The 19517-nt window shown below is 44.8% G+C and overlaps 1 protein-coding gene across 11 annotated transcripts in view; it reads right to left on the bottom strand.

Moving 5' to 3' along the window:
• The window catches only part of SMARCA4 (SWI/SNF related, matrix associated, actin dependent regulator of chromatin, subfamily a, member 4), a 90047-nt gene that overhangs the window by 56005 nt on the left and 14525 nt on the right, over nt 1-19517 (bottom strand). For 9 of the 11 annotated variants that reach the window (XM_030545895.1, XM_030545900.1, XM_030545898.1 and 6 more), the window contains exons 1-2: nt 8175-8318; nt 1586-1682 (exon numbers count right to left, since the gene is read on the bottom strand). The gene's annotated coding sequence lies outside the window, so the exon portion shown is untranslated. Of the gene's footprint in view, nt 1-1585; nt 1683-8174; nt 8319-19126; nt 19199-19517 lie in introns of those variants that run through there. The other 2 variants (XM_030545897.1, XM_030545896.1) reach the window with 1 other exon arrangement.

Raw genomic sequence — 19517 nt, 5'->3', positions numbered from 1 at the left:
GTACCGATAAACTCGCTACACAGTGCCACTGTGTTTAGCCCTGTCCCATATTCAAGAAGTCTGGGTTTCAGTTAGATAGGAAAAGTTATTGCACGTGAATTTATAGATGACACTGAAAACATCTGTTCCTGATGGCTAGCCAGCCACGAACTAGATTTTCTTCCTGGTAAGATTTTGATTCAGTGCAAATAGTCTTGCTCCATTAGAAGAATGCACATTTTAGTACATTATGGATTCTTTTCCACTCTAAAGATACCTTTCATTAGGATCCTGCTCACAGAACAGTTATCAAGCAATGCAAAGTCATGCAACATTAGTGGTTAAACCTTAGGATTCTTAAGGTTTAGAATATTCCCATTCAGAACAAAAGCAAAGCAATATTAAAGAGCCTACTCAAAATGTTAGTTAAACCTTTGGATATTTTAAGTTCTGGATTTAGTTTATTTCTTGTGTGTACATGTAAACACACTTAAGTGGCTAAGTCCTTGGAAGCAGAAACTGCATTTGTCAGCTGCACCTATTTTCACTGTCACATGGAATTAAGTTAAACTTTTATAGCTGTATCTCTTTCGTGCTGCACGGAGCAGCCAACTGATTACAGTGAGACTTATCTGCTTAAAAGTTACATCTTTAAAATGACTAGTGTCCAGTGACAGACATTCCAAACAAAAGCCAGAAAGTCAAAGTCCATCATTTAGCATAGTTTTTGTTCATCTGTAGATGGATTTCTGGCATTTGTACTTAGACTATTGTCTTTCCACTCATGTCTCTCTCCATTCCTCAGAAATCTTACAAATTTCTGACATGCCATTACACATTTTCCTCTTCCCTTTCCTCAGAAAAAAAAAAAAGCACACAATAAAGCCCCAAAACATACCCATACAACTTCTCCCCACCACCCCCAACAGCTAATGGAAAACAAAGAACAATTAAATATCTATTTTGACAAAAAAGGAGGACACTACCCAATTACCTACAAAAGACTGAGCCCAAATTCACTGCAGGAGATTCAGAGCCTGCAATGGCTAACCTACAAACCTGCAGCTTACAAATGGTCAATGAAATTAATGAAGAGACATATTCTTTATTGGCACAGTTGTAAGTTATGTATTTCATTCTCTTGCTGTCAACAGATAATGTGATCTGCCGGTTTTACCATACTAGGATTTCAAATGCTTTCAAGGACAAAATACTGCTTTGAGCAAATGCACTGAAATGAAATGATGATACTGTACTTCAAGGAATATGAATGTAATTTAAGTGCTCTAGCTAGAAAGAAAGCCTGCTCTTAGAACCAACAAAGGAATCAAAGAGACTTGAAATGACACTACAGCCTCATTTTTCTAACAGGATGCCCAGTTCAGTTCACTACAGATTTGAAAATGCGGCAACACTAAGATTCTCTCTCCCCGGCGTTCTATGCTCCTCAAAACATATATTCTAACATGACTGAAATTGAAAGAGATTCCATTTTCTAATGTCAGCTAAGTGATATTTCAATAAACAATAATTAAAACTCACCTCTGTAGCATGGAAAATATCAATACTGGACCAGAGATGAACAAGTCAGCAGCCCAGAACTTACCTGTGGACATTGAGGTCTCTGATATCTCACAGCCCAGAATCCATGTGGTGATGATGGAGGGATTGAGGTCTCAGGATTACCAGTTTTTAATCCAGTGCTGTAGAAGAAAACTGATCATTATTATTCTGTCTAAAACTCGTGTTTATCCAATAAATAGATCTGCTTTGTCAAGATGCAAAATGACTGGCTCACCTCCTTTCAGACTTTCTAATGCTATAAGAACTGCTGCATTTCACTCAAACAAGTTTTGCTGGTGGAGAGTCAGACACAAGTGTGCTACTGAATGTTAATACAATTTGTGCTATGTGCCTCTAAATGGGAAACTAACAATTGCTGCACTTAATGGATTTTAACTTATTTGTCTTTCCATTAAAATACAGAAAAAATTCTTCTAAGGGAAATGACCATTTCTAGGTATCATGAGATTTTTGTCACTCGTTTACTCTTTTGCATTCTAGGGTTGAGAATATAACACTGTTTCCTTGTCCTCCTCTATCTGTATCTATCTTCTATTCAGATTCTGAGCTCTTTGGGGCCAAGATTACATTTTTGTTTATATCTGTACAGCACCTAGCACAATGGGGTCTTGATCTGTTACTGGGGCTGCTAAGCATCTCCACAATACAAATAACAAATAGTTATTCCATACAAAACACTGACCACATCATTCCCCTCTTTGGCTGCATCTGGACGAGGAGAAAAAGTGCATTTTTAAACCCATGTTGTAATCCTAGCATTGACAAGGCAGTTATAGTTTTAACCTGTGTTAGCTGGCTGAGAGAAACCCTAATGGGGGAGTTTAGAAGGCTATGTGGCTAGTGGCCAGAGAACTGGACTTGGACTCAAGAGACCTGAGTTCTAGTCCTGGCTTGCCAATGTTCTGCTCAGTGACTTTGAACAAGTTTCTCCCCACTGCATGTGGCAGTTTCACAATCTGTGAAATGGGGACAATTATACTGAACTCTTTTGTAAAGCACTTTGAGATCTACTGATAAAAGGCACCAGCTATTATTAGTGAAGATGTCTAACTTCCAAGGCCCATTACAACTCTGCCCCTACTACTTATCCACTCTTACCTCCTCACAACCCATACCTTACACTGATGCCAGCCTCAACTGCCACTTGTTCACTCCTCCCACAAATACCTTTTTGCTTTCTTCTATGCTGCCCTTTATGCATGGATCATCATCACTGCTCTGGTTTCTATGCTCTCCAGCTCCAAACCACTACACACAGATACTTGCACTGCACACTCTTCAGGGCACGGACTGTCTTTTTGTTGCATGTTTGTAAAGTACACTTTCTAAGGACAATGTTAAATATTTGTTCAGTGTGACCCAATGGTTTGTTCTGACCCTGACTGGAGGTCCCAGGTGCTACTCTAACATAATGAGTGCAGCTGAGTAAATTCAACATTTATTGAAATTATTATAAAAAATCCATATATTCCGTTTAAAATGTATATAGGTGATTGTCTCCAACTCCCCTAACCCTTCACAGAATAGTCATCTTTTCACATAGGCAGGATTGATGGACAATTCTGTATTTGTACACAGCCGTGCATAGCTGAGCCCTGATCTAGACCAAAACCCTGAGTGCTAAAGTAATATTATAAAGTATTCACTGACTCAAGGATCATAACTAATGATCTTTGCGTGAACGTGTTTGTTAAAGCAGCAGAGATCTAACACTTCTCTCCACGCAAAACATCTTATTTATTTCATAGCCATAATTTCAATCGAAATAAAAATTAATATAGTACCACCCCAGAAAACTGTTACTTCCCTCTTTATCGCAGAAAACATTATACTTAATTCATTTTATTTGTTTGTAATGTTTCTCCTATTTCCAAAGCATTTTGGTGCATTTTTAGATTCACATATTATAAGGCCAGAAGGGACTGTTGTAATTCACTGATCCTCTCATGGACCACTAACTGTTTAAAAGATAGGAAACAAAGGGTAGGAATAAATGATCAATTTCCACAAGGGAGAAAAGTAAATAGCAGGGTCTTCCAAGGATTTGTACTGGGACTTATGCTGTTCAACATGTCCACAAATGATATAGAAAAGGGGTAAACAGTGAGATGGCAAAATTTTCAGACAATACAAAATTAGAAAAAAAAATAGTTAAAGCCAAAGCTGATTGCAGAGAGATACAAAAGGATCTCTCAAAACTTGGTGACTGGGCAACAAAATGGCAGATGAAATTCAAATGTTGATCAATGCAAAGTAATGCATATTGGAAAACATAATCCCAACTATACAAAATGATGGGGTCTAAATGAGCTGTTACCACTCAAGAAAGATCTTGAAGTCATTGTGGATAGTTCTCTGAAAACATCCACTCAATGTGCTGCGGCAGTCAAAAAGGCTAATAGGACGTTAGGAATCACTGGGCAAGGGATAGATAATAAAACTGAAAATATCATAATGCTGCTATATAAATCCATGGTACGTCTCCACCTTGAATACTGTGTGCAGTTCTGGTCATCCCATTTCAAAAAAAGATACATTAGAACTGGAAAAGGTGGAAAGAAGGGCAACACAAAATTAAGGTATGGAACAGCTTCCATACAAGGAAAGATTTAAAAAAAGACAGACTGTCCATCTTAGAAAAGAGACAACTAAGAGGGGAGATATGGTAGAGGTCTGTAAAATCATGACTGGTATGGAGAAAGTGACTATTTACCTCTTCATATAAACACAAGAACTAGGAGTTAACCAATTAAATTAATAGCCAGCAGGTTTAAAAACAAACAATAGGAAGTACTTCTTTACAAAATGCACAGTCTACCTGTGGAACTTGTTGCCGTAGGATGTTGTGCATACCAAAAGCATAACTGGCTTCAAAAGAGAATTACCTAAGTTCATGGAGGAGGGGTCCACCAATGGCTATTAGTCAAGATGGTCAGAGATGCAATCCCATGTCCCTAAATTTCCAACTCCAGAAGCTGGGACTGGGTGACAGGGGATGAATCACTCAAAATTGCCCTGTTCTGTTCATTCCCTCTGAAGCATCTGGCACCGGTCATTGTCAGAGCCATGATACTGGCTAGATGGACCATTGTTCTGACCCAGCACTGCCATTCTTATGTTTTTAATTATCTAGTCTGAAAAAAAACTTGCTTGCTTCAAAAATTTTACTGTTTTAGTTGGTTAACAAACTAAGCATTTACAATTTGAACAGTTATTTGCTAAAGTATCTTTTATAAACAAAACTGATACATTACAAATTATGAGTGTTCTTTGACAGAGAAAATGATAGCAGAATTCTCATTACACAGGAATAAAAGTCACGGGAAGGTTTAAAACCTTTGAAAACTATTCAGGCACTAAAAATAAAATTAAGGCCCATTTTCTCTTCTTGATATTCATGCCTGAATTACACAAAGGATGGGATACAAAGGAGTCAGGCACCCAAATCCCCCCAACTGCTTTGAAAACACCAGCTGCAAAGAATAAGGAAATATGCCACAGAAGTCTCACTTGGAGATGACCTCCTTTTTAAACTGTCTGCTGCAATAAGCATGTTCCACTATGCTGAAAACCCAACCTGTGTAGAAAGGTAATCAAATATGCTACAAGACACTTAAAAGCCACTCATTTTATATGATCTTAATGCAACTCATGAATTTTAAAAAACAGCTGCACAAATCCTTTAATTATATCCCCACTTCTGCTTCTCTTTAGATTCTGATCTTTGAAACAGGAAAATATAAATTATTTTAACACAGAAAATTAACAAATTCTCTCAGTTAACTTGCCTATCCCCTTTCATATTTTAATGGCAAGAAGATTAGCAAAGCACAGTCACAGCGATCTGAACAAGCTACATACCATTTATCCATCATTACACTGAGGGACCAAAGAAAAGATGAATGCAAAACATATGAAGATATACATCCAGTCTACCAATCAAAAAGGAAGTGAAAAACCTGAAGACATCCTTCCAGCAAATGTCAAATCTCTGTCACTCTCCTCCATCTCTGAAGGAGACATGCAGAAAATTGGGTTGCACTTTAAAATAAAGATATTGTACCTAATATCTGGACATTAAAACAATTATGCAGAAGAGAAATTCAAATACTTAGGGTAATTTATCTCTCAAAGATGGGAATGAGGGAGAAAACATTTGTAAAAAACATCTAACATTTAGAACTAGATATTATTTAATATACAGTTAAATGTCTCTGACTTAAACGTAGGCTAGTATGTGTCAAGTTTATACACATCACAAAATGCCCTACATTTTTTAAGATACTGCAGGTTTTGAATGCTGAATTAAGACACTTTTTATTTGAATGATCACCAGAAACACACACCACAAAAATAAGTGTCAGCCAATATATCTGACAGTTATTAAAAACCTGCTACATGTTACAAAATGTAACAAAAGAGCCTCTGCCTTAAAACAATAGACTACATTGTTAACTGCTGTGTGACCAACAAAGGCAATACAAATTTGCCCCCAAAATAGGAGAGAAAGGAGAACAGTTAAAATCCACCATTAGAATATTGGGGCATCCGTAAATATTGCCTTTATTTCCAATTGGAAGTTGTGCTACATATTGAACCCATTCATATTTAAATGTGCTTTGTGTGTATCAGAAAACCATGGGGGCGGGGAAGAGAATGCTGTGGGCAGAGGGGGTGGTTATGAATTGGCTTTGTGAGCAGATCCTCTTTAAATCGCCCCTGCCCTCAAATTCATGTAAATGAGCTGAGTGGAACTGGGGCAATTCTTTTTCACCCCTTCCCACAACACATCTGACAATGGACTTTGTCCGTGGTTATGTGCCTATTTGGTGCAGTTGCTGCTGCTAACAGTGCACCTTTCAACCTCCTACCCCAACACATGAGAGCAAGGGTGTCTCTCCAGGAAGTGGGAGCATGGGCAATGGGATACAGCTAGGGGATAGGATTTCTAGCCCTTCTTGCAAGCACAAGTGACTGGACTTGATTCTGTGGATCTGTCCCAGGCAGGTGGAAAATCTGAATCCTCCCCACAATATATACTTGAATGGAAAGCATGCACATGTGTAGGAGGTCCAGCCTGGATGATCTAAGGCCAAGCCCCTCCCACCACATGAAGGAGAAGGGGGGGGTATAGCTCTGGAGGGCAGAACAGCAAGCTGGAGGGCCAGAGGGGAGAGATGGGGAAAAGCAGTTCCTTGGGGCAGGGCAGGTGATGGTAGTGAGGACGGGATCCCTAGAATGAGGTGAGGAAACAATTAATGGAGGCATGTCCCCTGGCAGGAGGAAGGATACTAAAATAGAGGCGGTACCCCAAGAGAAGGGGGAGATGCTGATGGGAGAAACTGGTTCACCCGGGGTAGGAGATACTTATGGGGGGCAGTAACCTTGGGGTAGAGTGGATGGGATAACAGATACTGATGGTGGGGAAGCACCCCAGCCTAAACATACTGAGGAGCTTGGAAAGGACAGTATTCCTGGGTGGAGGGGGATGCTAATGAGGTGGAGGCACAGTATCACTAGGAGAAAGGATGCAAGAAAGAGGCTGACTTAAGGAGGGGACACAGCCCCTGGGTGGGGCAGTACTGGGGGGAGGATGGAGAGGGTTGTTAATGAATGGGGGTGGCAGGAGGGGTTGATGCTAATGGACAGTATGCTTGAGGAGGGGCCAACGCTGATGGAGGGGCAGAACCCCAGAATGAATGGAAATGCTAATGGAGGCAGTGCCCCAGAGATGGGGGTGCTGATAGGGACAGAAGAGATGCGAGCAGGGTGCAATGCACTAAGGATGAGGGTGCTAATGGGGGAGAAATGATAACGAGGGGGAGTGTACCAGGTATGCAGGTGTTAATGGGGGCAGTGCCCTGGGGATATGGGGTAATGCCCCAGGGAGGGTGGTGCTCATGGGGGAAGGGACAATATTAGCGGGGGGCAGTGCCCCAGGGTGGGGATGCTGATGGGGGAAGAAAGGATGATAAGGGGGGGAAGAGGGAAGTGTACCAGATACGGGGTATCAATGGGGTGAGGGGCAATGGATGGGGGAAGAGAGGATGCTAATGGAGGGCAGTGCCTCATGGATGAGAGATGCTGATGAGGGGAATGTAGCAAGGAATGGCGGGGTTAATGGGGGCAGTGCCCCAGTGATGGGGGAAGGGAGGATGCTAATGGGGGCAGGGCCCCAGGAATGGGAGTGCCGGTAAGGGGGGGGTAATAGGGATGTGGGTGCGGGAGTTAAAGGGGGCAGGGCTCCAGGGACAGGGGTGTCAACGGGGGTGCGAGGGTTAGTGGGGGGCAGGGCCCCAAGGGTGGTGGCAAGGAGGATGCTAGTGGGGGCAGGGCCCCAGGGATGGGGGTGTCAATGGGGGCAGGGCCCCGGGGACGGGAGGATGCCGGTGGGGGGAGGGGCGAGAGTACTGTGGGGGGGGTATTAATTGCTCCCCTACCCCCCCCAATGGGCGGGCCGATCTCTCGCAAAGGGAATCACGGAGGTCTCTTGACCCGCCCGGGCCGCCGTAGCCCCCTCAGCGCCTCGCTCCTCCCCGCCATTTCATTCAATGGGGGCGCCGGCCGGCCGGCCGCCCCCCCACGCGGCGCTTCAGGCCGCCCGGACTTACCGTGCCCGTCCCTGGAGGAGCCGCTCGCGGGCTCCATCCCCGCCGGGGAGCGAGCGGGCGGGCGGGCAGCCCGAGGTCTCCTTCTGGGGGGACAAAGGAGCCGCCGCTGCCGCCGCTGTGTGTGAGGGAGACGCTCGAGCTCCCCCTCGCGCGCGCTCCCGCGGCAGACAGCAGCTCGCGCGCCCGCGATCCGACTCCGCCGCGCGCGCTTCGCAGCAGCCTTGGTCACAGGCAGGGACCTAGCGGGGCTCGCGCTCCACCGACCCACCCCTCCCCCATCGGCGCGTGCGCGTCTGAGTGGCACAGCCAATCGGAGCAACGAGGGTGGTTCGCGCTCCTCCCCTCCGTCAGCCAGGGAGGGTGGAGCCCCAAGCGCCCTCATCCAATGGGAAGAAACCTGACGCCTGACTCGGCCAACGAGCTGAGACGGTCCCGATGGAACCGCGCCCACTCCTTTAGGAGCGGCAACCAATGGTACCGCAGGGCTCTCCCTTCCCCCCTCCTCGCAGCCACAGGGTTCGCGCTCTCAGCCAATGGGAGCTAAGGAAAGGGACTCGGGCTAACGCCTTCCAGCCAGCCTCAGCCAATGAGGTAGGAGAGGGGAGCGTCCGAGCGGCTGTGGGCGGGGTCAAAGGGGGCGAGCTGTGCTCGCTCTCCTAGCTGGCGCGCGCTGGCCGCGCGAGCGGCCTCCCCCCCCCCCCATTTGGGAGCCGCCGCCGCGGGCACGCATGCGCAGTGCCAGCGCCACTGCGGCGAAGGGGAGGGGGTTGGTGGGGCTGAGGGGAATGGGGGCCTGAGGAGGGGGCGGGGACGGAGGAGAATAGGCTGATGGGGGAGGGGAAGGAGGCTAGGGGACTGAGGGGGCAGGGAGGTGAATGGGGGGCTGAGGGGAGGGGGCTCAGGGGAGCAGGGAGGGGAGGGGGCTGAGGAGTAGAAGGGGGGGCTGATGGGGCAGGGAGGGGAGCGAGCAAGGGGCTGAGGGGAGGGGGATCAGGAGGGGAATGGGGGGCTCAGGAGGGGAGGGAGCTGAGGAGTAGAAGAGGGGGCTGATGGGGCAGGGAGGGGAGCGAGGAAGGGGCTGAGGGGAGGGGGCTTAGGAGGGGAATGGGGGGCTGAGGGGAGGGAGCTGAGGAGTAGAAGGGGGGGCTGATGGGGCTGGGAGTGGAGCGAGCAAGGGGCTGAGGGGAGGGGGCTCAGGAGGGGAATGGGGGGCTGAGGGGAGGGGGCTCAGGAGGGGAATGGGGGGCTCAGGAGGGGAGGGAGCTGAGGAGTAGAAGAGGGGGCTGATGGGGCAGGGAGGGGAGTGAGGAAGAGGAAGGGATGAGTGGAAGGGAGGGGGGATGAGGGGAGGGAGCTGAGTAGAAGAGGGGGCTGATGGGGCAGGGAGGGGAGCGAGCAAGGGGCTGAGGGGAGGGGGCTCAGGAGGGGAAGGGCCTGAGTGAGGGAAGAGAATGGGGTACAGATGGTGAGGGGAAGCTGATGAGGGAATTGGGGCTAAGGAATGATGGAAGAAGGCAGGGAGGAGAGTGGGCGGATGAGGAGGAGTGCCTAGGGGAGGGAAGGATGGGCTGAGTGGTGATGGGAGGGGGCAAAGTGAGGAGGGGGATGATGAAAGAGGCAGGAATAGGGAGACAGGAGCTGGTGGTTCTCCTGGGGTCTCTCTCACAGCCTGGGAGTGAAAGGGATTGTCTTCTATGTGCAAACAAACCATCTTGTTCAGTCGGGGTTAGTGGTGTTGATGGAAGGCGCCTGAGGGGACAATAGCTAGTAGGAATGGGATGAATGAGATGAGAACTTTAGGGTAAAACTCATGGAGAGTTCCCTGGGAATGAAATGTGTTGGACTGTGGAATTATTCCTTGAGGAACTGAGGAAGCCCTATTGCTTGGGACTGGCCAAACCTTTGAAAAGACACCTTTAAGGAGAACTTTTGCATAAGAATGTAAACATGGCCATACTGGGTCAGATCAATGATCCATCTAATCTAGTATCCTGTCTTCGAACTGTGGCCAGTACCAGATGCTTCAGAGAGAAAGAACAGAACAGGACAATTACCAAGTGAAATTATTAGTAGAACAGCTGGACAAGATAATCTAACCAATCTTTGCCAGCACTAATATCTGGGATTCTCTTGATCTGTCCCATTCTTTTTCAGCATGAAAGAGGCCACAGTGTGAGCCTCCTCTGATGAAATTCCATTTCTGGTCACCTGCTTATGCATTGTTATTTGCACCATCTAGTGAGAAAGGCCATCTCAGTCAGCACACTAGGTAAAGTGACAGACAAAAACAGCCTAAATAATCCTTTGGCCTTCTGCAAACCCTCTCTTCCAAGGCTCTCAAAGCACTTTATAAACATACATGAAGCATCCCCACATTTCTGTGAGGTATATAATATAGGGATGCTTCCAACTACATCTGGGGGCAAATGTAGCTCCTGTTTAGCAGCATGGAAAATGTCACATAATAGTTTAGGGCAGGACATAAGGAGCCCTATATGCAGTTGAAACAGCAGGGGAATTTAGGTTAGCATCATGGGCCAGAACACCTGAAAATGAGCAGTGTTTAGTGGCTAGCTTCTACATTTTATGATTCATCTAAACCTTAATGGGCAGCAACACGGCGCCCGTTAAGGGGCATTGATTTAGAGGAGAAAGCACTCTACTGAATCATTCATCCAACTACTGCCCCTGCCTGACACCGCTCCTGTGTGAGAACTGATAGGGTCAGAGGAAATAGTGTACCTCCAAATGCATTATCTTAGATAGCTGATGTCAACAAGTTTCAGAGTGGAAACATGATGTGATCAATGGAGTAAGTTGCCTAAGGTATGCACACACTACTGTGTATTTCTTTCATGGCCAGCAAAGACTACCACCTTTTGGACCCCACCCAAAATGGAGACAATTTGCCTCTCCCACAAAATCTAGGCCCTAATTCTCTGTTACAGTTAACAGGTGGTGTCAGAGAGATAGTTATGAACCCTGTTTCTTTGCCCAGCCCCAAGGGGCTATTGTAATCTGTACTAGCTGGCATCTGGAAGCTGAGCAGGGTGAAGAATCTGCCCCCTCAGCTAAATTTTATGCTCTTCTGGAGGCAAAAAATCATGTCAGGATATTTGGTAGGATGGATTTTCCCAGTCTCCATTCTCTCCTATCTCTTGCCTTCTAGATTTTTAAAAAATGAGTGCCCAGGCACATGGATTCCTTGCCCAGATTAGGAATCTGGATTCCACACACACAAACTGCTAGGTCTTTCCATGGCAAAAGCTTTCAGAATGTAATCTGGTTGTGGGAGACATGGACATTTGAGAATGATGATTGTTTATGTAGCACTGTCCAGTGTATGCAGAATTGTTAATATATGTACAGTACAGTGCACTGGAAGTCAGGGAAGTGGGCCGCGGTGGAGTCCAACAAAGGCTGCTGGGCTCCTAAATCCTTCAAGGGTGGAGGCACAGGTGTTGGCAGTCCTGGAGGATGGAAAACGGATGCTGGGGTGGAAAGAAAGGGAGTTCCCCTTCCAACCATATGAAGGTTGGGAATGGAGTGGAAGTGGGGGCTTATGGGTTGGTGGAGGAGACTTTGTGGCTGCTGGGGGGCTTTGCTACAGCTCGTGGGCAAGGGCTAGCCAGTGACCTTGTCAGATATGGCCCTTGGAATGGAAGGAGCACAAGCAACTTTTCTTACCACTGCCATGTCTCTCCTGCGTCTAGAGAAGCATGATGGGAAAGGGAAGCATAAAGAGAGACCAGGACTGATATGAACAGGCCTGTGTATGTCCTGGGCAGGGAATGATATGAACAGGAAGAAGGGAAGAGAGACAATGAGAGATGGCGGGGAGGGGGGAACAGCTTAGAGGAGAAAACAGCAGAAACATGATGAGTGTGTTTCATTCGGAAAGGGGATATTTGCATCTGGACATCTCTCCCAACCGCTGCTGCTTCTGCTTATTTCCTCTCTCTCTCCACCTCTTCCTCTTTCTGCTGAAACAACTGAAGTATGGGCACCTGTGAGACTTTTAGCTCCCTCTCTTATGTTAGGCCTCTTCATTCTGGCATGTAGAAACTTACCTAAAATGGTCAAGATAAGCTTAGATTTATAACGTGGCTGAAATGAACACATACAGTAGTGTAATTACAATCAAAAATATCAGCGTTTCTTAAGGAAGCATTTTTCCCAATCCCCTGCTGGAGCATGGATGCTAGATTTGTCTGTCCACTTTCAGAAGTTTCCAGCCTCTGCTGCTCTGAGTACAATGCAAAGGGCAGAGTTACAAAAGGGGCCATTTTATTGGCAGTCCTGGGTTGTGTACTGCCTGCCTTCTATCCCAGAGATGGCTGCCTTTCAGTGGTGGGTGAAGGGACACTCTATTGAGTTTGGAATGCAGGCTGGAATCGTGATTGATGGATGCTATAAACTAAAGAAAGCATCTATAAATAGGAGCACACACTATTTATTCTGTACCAGCTAGTTTAAAAGTTGTCTGCCTCACAGCCCAGTTTGATAGATGTGTATAACTTGATTATTCCATCTAGCATGAGTGTTCCATCTTAAGAGATTGCACCGGTACAGGCATGTGTGAGTTACTCAAGCTTTTCCTCCTCAAGTTCATTCCTTGAGAAGCATTTATATTATTAAGCTTCAATTAACATGCACATTATTAATTGAGCTTTACAGCAGTACATGCTCAGAATGCCACATCGCTTTCCCCCCCAAAAAAACATTTAATTTTCACTGCAGCAAAGGAGCCCATTGATTCTGCTGTCACATCAGAAGATTGTTTTCTTTTGTTATTTTACAAAAGAACTTCAGTCCTTGTTCCAGGTAAAAGCAAGAGACAAATCTGTAAATCCTACTCTTATTAAACGAGTCTAAATCAAGGAGAGCTGCTGACTGTGATGGGAAGATTTGCATTTTCTTGCCTGGTAGTTGCTGGTGCCAGACAGATGCTGTTGGTCCAAAATTCCTGAGCAAGTCAGCCCGACATGCTTATTGCGTATTGATTTTTTTCCTCCTCTGTCTTTTCATGACCACTGTGTAGTTTGAATGCTAATACTGTCGATTACCCTAGTCTTTAGCAGAAGTAACAGCAAAACAGAGCATTAATACATAAGCCCTTATGTGCTGCTTTACAGCTACAAAACACTTGACAGATGTGTAAACTGAGTCAGTAATTTGCCCAAAGCCAAACAGCTAGTTGGCGGCAGAGCTGACACTAGAACCCAGGAGTTCTAAGTCTCCGGGTTCGTCTGCAGTGTAATCCCGGGTGTGATTGTAGCATGGCTAGACATACCTTCCTCTTAGCTACAGCTAAAAATGACGGTAAACATAGTGGCATAACTTAGCAATGTGAGTGTATGCTCAGGGTCCCAGCTGCGCTTGTCTTGCTCTGAGCCCCCTGTTGCCCTATCTATCTACATTGCTGTTTTTAGACATGCTAGTGCAGATAATTAGTGTGGGTATGTCTACCCATGCAGTAATCACATCTCAGCTTGCAATGTAGACATAGCTTCACTGATCTGATCCCTTCTCTTGCACTTTCCATTGGTAGGAATAAATGAAGGAGGGGGGATGATGCGAATGGGCATTTATGGTTTCCTGAAAGATATTCACGGGTGAAATTGGGTTTGATTTTTCTGGGCTGTAGCTGGCAGAAATTCTTCTTTTGTTGTATAATTCAAAACTTCTTTTCTCTATTCCAATTACAGCAAAGCTCACACAACCAGGAAATAAGAATGAAGGTTACGCTTGTAAGAGATATGAGTGTATTCTGGAAAGCTGTGACTCAGAGAAGTACTTAGGGTTCATGGTAGATAGTGATGCCAGTTGAACCTGAGCTGCCCATGTGAGGCTGTAGCTAAGAGGGAGGTTATGATCCTTGGATATATGAGCAGGGGAATATAAAGTAGGAGCAGGGAGGTGGTACTACCTCTGTATGTGACATCAGTCAGACCATTATTCGAATATTATGTCCAGTGTCGGGGTCCACACTTTCAAAGGGATATTGAAAAATTGGAAAGAGTTCAGAAAAGAGACACATGAATGATTTATGTACTGGAAAACATGCCTTCTACTGAGAGACTATGGAAGCTCACCCTGATTTATTCAAGAGAAGGTTAAGAGGTGACTTGAGCACAGTCTACAAATGTCTACGTGAGGAAAAGATTTTTGATAGATGGCTCTTTATCAGAAAAAGTCATGAGATCCAATGGTTGGAACCTGAGAGTAGGCATATTCAGACTAGAAATAAGGTGCAAATTTTTAACAATGAAGGTAAATAATCATTGGAACAAAATTAGACACTATATATTAATATATATATTATTAATATATATATATATATTTAAACAGTGATTTACCACTGGAACAAACTTCCAAGGCACATGGTGGATTCTCCATCCCTTGATGTCTTAAAATCAAGACTGCATGCCTTTCTGGAAGATATACTTTTGCCAAATGTAAATTACACTTTAATCAAAGACAAGATACTGGGCTCAGTATGGAGATAACTGGGTGAAAGTTAACAGTCAGTGAGATGAGACTGGATGATCTAATAGGCCCTTGTGGCCTTAAACTCTATGACTAAATCAAGACTGGATGTTTTTCTAAAAGATTTAACCTATCTCACCAATAAGCTATAGACTTGATACAGAAATAGGTGCAGTTCCTTGGCCCGTGTTAGGAGAATCAGACTAGAAGATCAAAATGGAACTGTCTAGCCTTAAGAATCTATGAACTCAGTGGGGCTCTACGTGGGCATAATGACTAGCAGGATCGGGGACTATTTTAAGTGCTTAAATTTTGGGGTGCCCCACTTGAGTGCAGGCCTAACTTTTAAAGGTGTTGTGCACCCAGTGACTTCACTAGGAGTTGTCCGTGTTCAGTATCGCTGAAGGTGCCAAGTGCAGAAACAGTAAAAGGAAATATTTTTTCACACAATCAGGTTGGAAATCTGCCACGGGAAGTCATTGAGGCCAAGAATCTAGGAAGTTTCAAAAGGGGATTGAACATTGATATGGATAACAATATGCAGCGTTATAATCACCAACAAACTCTGGAAGGGATATTAACCCTCATGTTCCTGGGCTTAAAACAGTCTTTAATGATCAGAGATTAAGAGGAGACCTAATGCCAGGGGAAGATTATCTCACTACAGCCCACTGCAAAGTTCTTATACCTTCCTCTGAAGATTTGGTGCTGGCCACCGGTGGAGATCGTATACAAGGCAAGATGGATCTCAGGTTTGATCCAGTCTTGCAGTTCCTATGTTCATAAAAATCAGGCTTACAGTGTATTAAATTAGTCATGTAAAAACAGCTAGTCAAAACGAGTGGCCCTGTTGAAAATATAGGCTTTAGTTTCTCCATCTATATAATGTGGATAATCCAGTCTCAGAGGGGGTTGTGAGAATTAATGAATGTTCACAAGATAGAACAATGCTGTCTATGATAGGTATTATTATTAAGCAGACAGATTGTAATTGTTCTATGAAAAAAATCTCATGACATTGTGTTCAGAAATAGTTCCTGAGCTCCTCCGCACAGCTGCCACATTTCCAAGTTAAATATCTCAGTTGGTTGTTACATTTGTTTTTAAATACCAAAAGAGAGAAGACCACAGCGGAGACTGATGGTTTGCCAAATATTTCGTGGGCCTTTTAAAATCAAAACCATGCAAGTTTCCTGAAGCACACTAGAAAGGACACGCCACTGGCAAAAGTGCAGCCCAGAACACAAACGGTCTGCAAGCCCTGGAATGAGGGGGGTCAGGATGGTCTTATGGGGAAGGGAGTAGGAAGCAGAGTTCAGTTCTGGGGGCTGCCACGCACTTCCTCTGTGACCTCGGCAGCGAGGCTGAGTCTGGGTCAACTGACTTGGGCTCACGCTGGGGGCTAAAAACTGCAACATAAACATTTGAGCTTGGGCTGGGCTCTGAAGCCTGGTGAGGCAGGAGGGGCTTAGAGCTCCAGCCCGAACGTTTGCACGGTTATTTTTCCATAGCATGAGCCTGAGTTGGTTGACCCAGGCTCTGAGCCTCGCTGCCATGGATTTTTTGCTGTGTAGATCTAGCCTCCATGTTTCAAATCTCCATTTGTAAAAGGAGGCTACTACTATCTTTCTTCCAGCCTGTCTTGTCTCTTTAGATTGTAAATGCTTCCGGGCAGGGAGCGTCTCTTACCGTGTGGCTGTATGGGGCCCAGTAAAATGGGGCCCTGATACTGCTAGGGATCTCTGTGCATTACTGGCATACAAGTAATAAAGACGTGCAGTAGAAATGCTAATGGGGGGGATAGATGGCCATTTAGGCAACAATCCATCATGGTGGATGCTTCCAAAATCAGCAACATGTGTATGAGGACCCATTAAATGAGAACAAAACATACACCAGTGAGTGGTGAGTTCCTTCTCTATCTTAAAATGCGAATATACAGAAAATGAATCCCCAAAGGAAAGAAAACTGACTTCTTTCAAAACAGCCCACCACCAGTGAGCATGCTGCTACCAGCAATTTCCCGCCCCCATATCCTCAAGACGAAAACTCAGACGCTGTAGAAGGTACAAACTCTTCAGCTGGGGAAATGTTTGGAGAATCTGGCTTCAATGATACATCAAAAGCATGCATGATTTCATTGGAGGATGCATCAATGGTAAAATGTATGCTTTGAATGTGAGACAGAGACCAGAAAAACTGGAAAACAGTTTAAAAAAAGATGAAAGAGACTCAGCCCATACAAATCATAGAAACATAGGACTGGAAGGGACCTGGAGAGCAGAGGTAATCTAATCCAGTGCCCTGCCCTCATGGCAGGACTAAATGTTTGATGCGCTGTTCCTCAAACAAGTTATGCTAAATTAGGGTCACAACTATATGTATATTAGAGGTACCTGCTAGCACAGAATTCTGGAGCTAGTACAGTTTGCATAGATAGTTTGTGGAAACTTGCTAAAACTTAACATACAGGATGACCTATAGCTGTGGAAAAATGCTACCAGCTCTCTTCCAAGGCAGCCCATTCCAAATCTTCAAACAGAGGCATGCCGGCAGCTTTGTCTGGTACACAGGAGTGGAAGCAAATTCTCAAAGAAGATGGGTTTAAAGAGGACTTACATTTCATGACTCATAAATCGTTTTCCTCTTTTCCCTGCTCTGAGCCCAGAGATGCAAAGCTAGGAGGCGGGACTTGAGAGATCAAAAAGGACTTTCAAAGCAGAGAAAGTGGGAACTTCATTTTTATTCGCAGCAGAATTTAGAATTATAAATCAAAGGTGGAATATTATACATTGTGAGGGATGTTATTTAGCACTCTGTTTGCAGCTTTAAAATTAGCAAGTGAGCACATTAGGACCTCAGAAGAAGACTAGCACAAGCAAACTCTGCTGCCTGTTACAATGGTCTGAGGTTGTGAACATATTGGCCGCAATTCGTCCTCGCTGTAAAGCCAACGGAATTACATCTAGTATGAATTTAGCTACAGTAAGAGACTGTGTCTTGTTCAGTTAACAAGACAGAAACAGGATGTTAAAATTATGTTATGAAAAAAGAGCACCAGACTTAACGTTCTCTGTATCTTTCATTCTCCTGTACACTCCTGCAGCACTGCCAGCTCCAAACATGAAAGATTAATGAGTGATCCCTCCCCATAAATCACACAATTGGCTTAAAAATAATTAGATTTGTAAAATGTACTAATTTGTTGTTGTTTTTTTGTTAGTTTGCCTTCTGACTTTTGAGCCTTTAGGAGTCACATTTTCAAGCTTTGTAGCCATGAAGGCCAGAAACGTACTTTTATTTGTTTTCAATTAAAGCTGACAGTTTCACATAAATACCATGACTCTGGCAGCTGGGCCTTTAAGAAACACACCAGATATCACGAGATTTGCATTAAATGTGCAAGTTGGCAACAGCCCCTCTTGTATTCCCTCATATTCGTCTCCTGTCTGTTTTAGTTCTACCTTGGATATGCACGCATGTGTGTAGGCCAATGGTACTCAAACTTTTTTACTGGTGACCTCTTTCACATAGCAAGCCTCTAAGTGCAACCCCCCCCCATATAAATTAAAAACATTTTACTATATTTAACACTATTATAAATGCTGGAGGCAAAGTGGGGTATGGGGTGGAGGCTATCAGCTCGCGACCCCCATGTAATAGCCTTGTGACCCCTGGAGGGGTCCTGACCCCCAGTTTGAGAACCCCTGGTGTAGGCATTACAACATATTCCGGGTGTGTTTACAGGAAGAGCTACTGGAGCTCACAGCATATTGTGCTGGCATATACTGCGATTGCTGATGCTTAAAGAACCTTCCAATAAAGATGAATGAGAAAGAAATGCTAACAGGTTTGAGAGAAGAGTTGAATGGCACCACAGATAGAGGAGCTTGTTGGACAAATAGAAGTATCCTCTCCTGGCTTCCCAGGAGCACTGCAGAAGAGGATGCGGACCAGACAAGTTTAAGGAAAGGAAATGGAACGTGTTAGGGCAAAGCGTGTGGGAAAAGAAGAAACTGTGCGTCCAGATGTTTACAGTCAGCTCACGGGTCGCAGCTGTTTGGAGAGAAAGAAAAAGCAAACGATTTTCTCTGTTTCCATACAAAAGATTCATGTGAGTAGCACAAATGACAAAGCGGGTAGCTCACTAAAACGTCCAGATCTCCCAGTGAGATAATCACTTAAGCACCCACAGTGGTAACAAGTTCGTTCTGCTGATAGCATTCTTGTTGCTTTTCTGCATGCGTTTTTACCACTTTTTTTTCTGTCTGACTCTCAAACGCAAAGTGTGATATTTGTGGATTGAAGCCTCTGCACAGCACCTGACAACTTCCCCACAACAGCCTGCGAGGTAGTTAAGTACCATTATCCCCACTTTACAGGAGGAGAGACTGAAGCATAGAGAAAGGGTACTTGCTGGAGATCTTGCCGCAAACTAACAAGCTGGGACGAGGAATTCCTACCTGCCAGTCCTGTGCTCCAGCCGTTGGGTCAGCCAGCACTGATAATCCTTTGGATGCATTTAACATTCGTATCTATCAGAAATCCAAACAAAAAGAAAGTTAAAGACTAAGGGTAAAATTTTTCAAAAGTGCCCAAGTTCCAGGGCCATAGGCCCAGATCCTCAAAGGTATTTAGGTACCCAACTCCCATGGGAATTAGGCACCTAATACCTTTGAGCATCTAGACCTTCGGCACCTATTATTTGTATTACTGTAGCATCAAGGAGGCCTAGTCAGTTAGGCACATAGCAGCCCAGGGGGATTTTCAAAACCATGTATCTCCATCTGTAGGTACCAAAATACCTTTTACAATCTGCCATTGAGGCCATAGGAACCTTGTCTTTTAATGAGA

The sequence above is a fragment of the Gopherus evgoodei genome, unplaced genomic scaffold (assembly GCF_007399415.2).
Source record: "Gopherus evgoodei ecotype Sinaloan lineage unplaced genomic scaffold, rGopEvg1_v1.p scaffold_40_arrow_ctg1, whole genome shotgun sequence".
Lineage (NCBI taxonomy): Eukaryota > Metazoa > Chordata > Testudines > Testudinidae > Gopherus > Gopherus evgoodei.
This window is presented reverse-complemented; position numbering and strand designations above follow the sequence as displayed.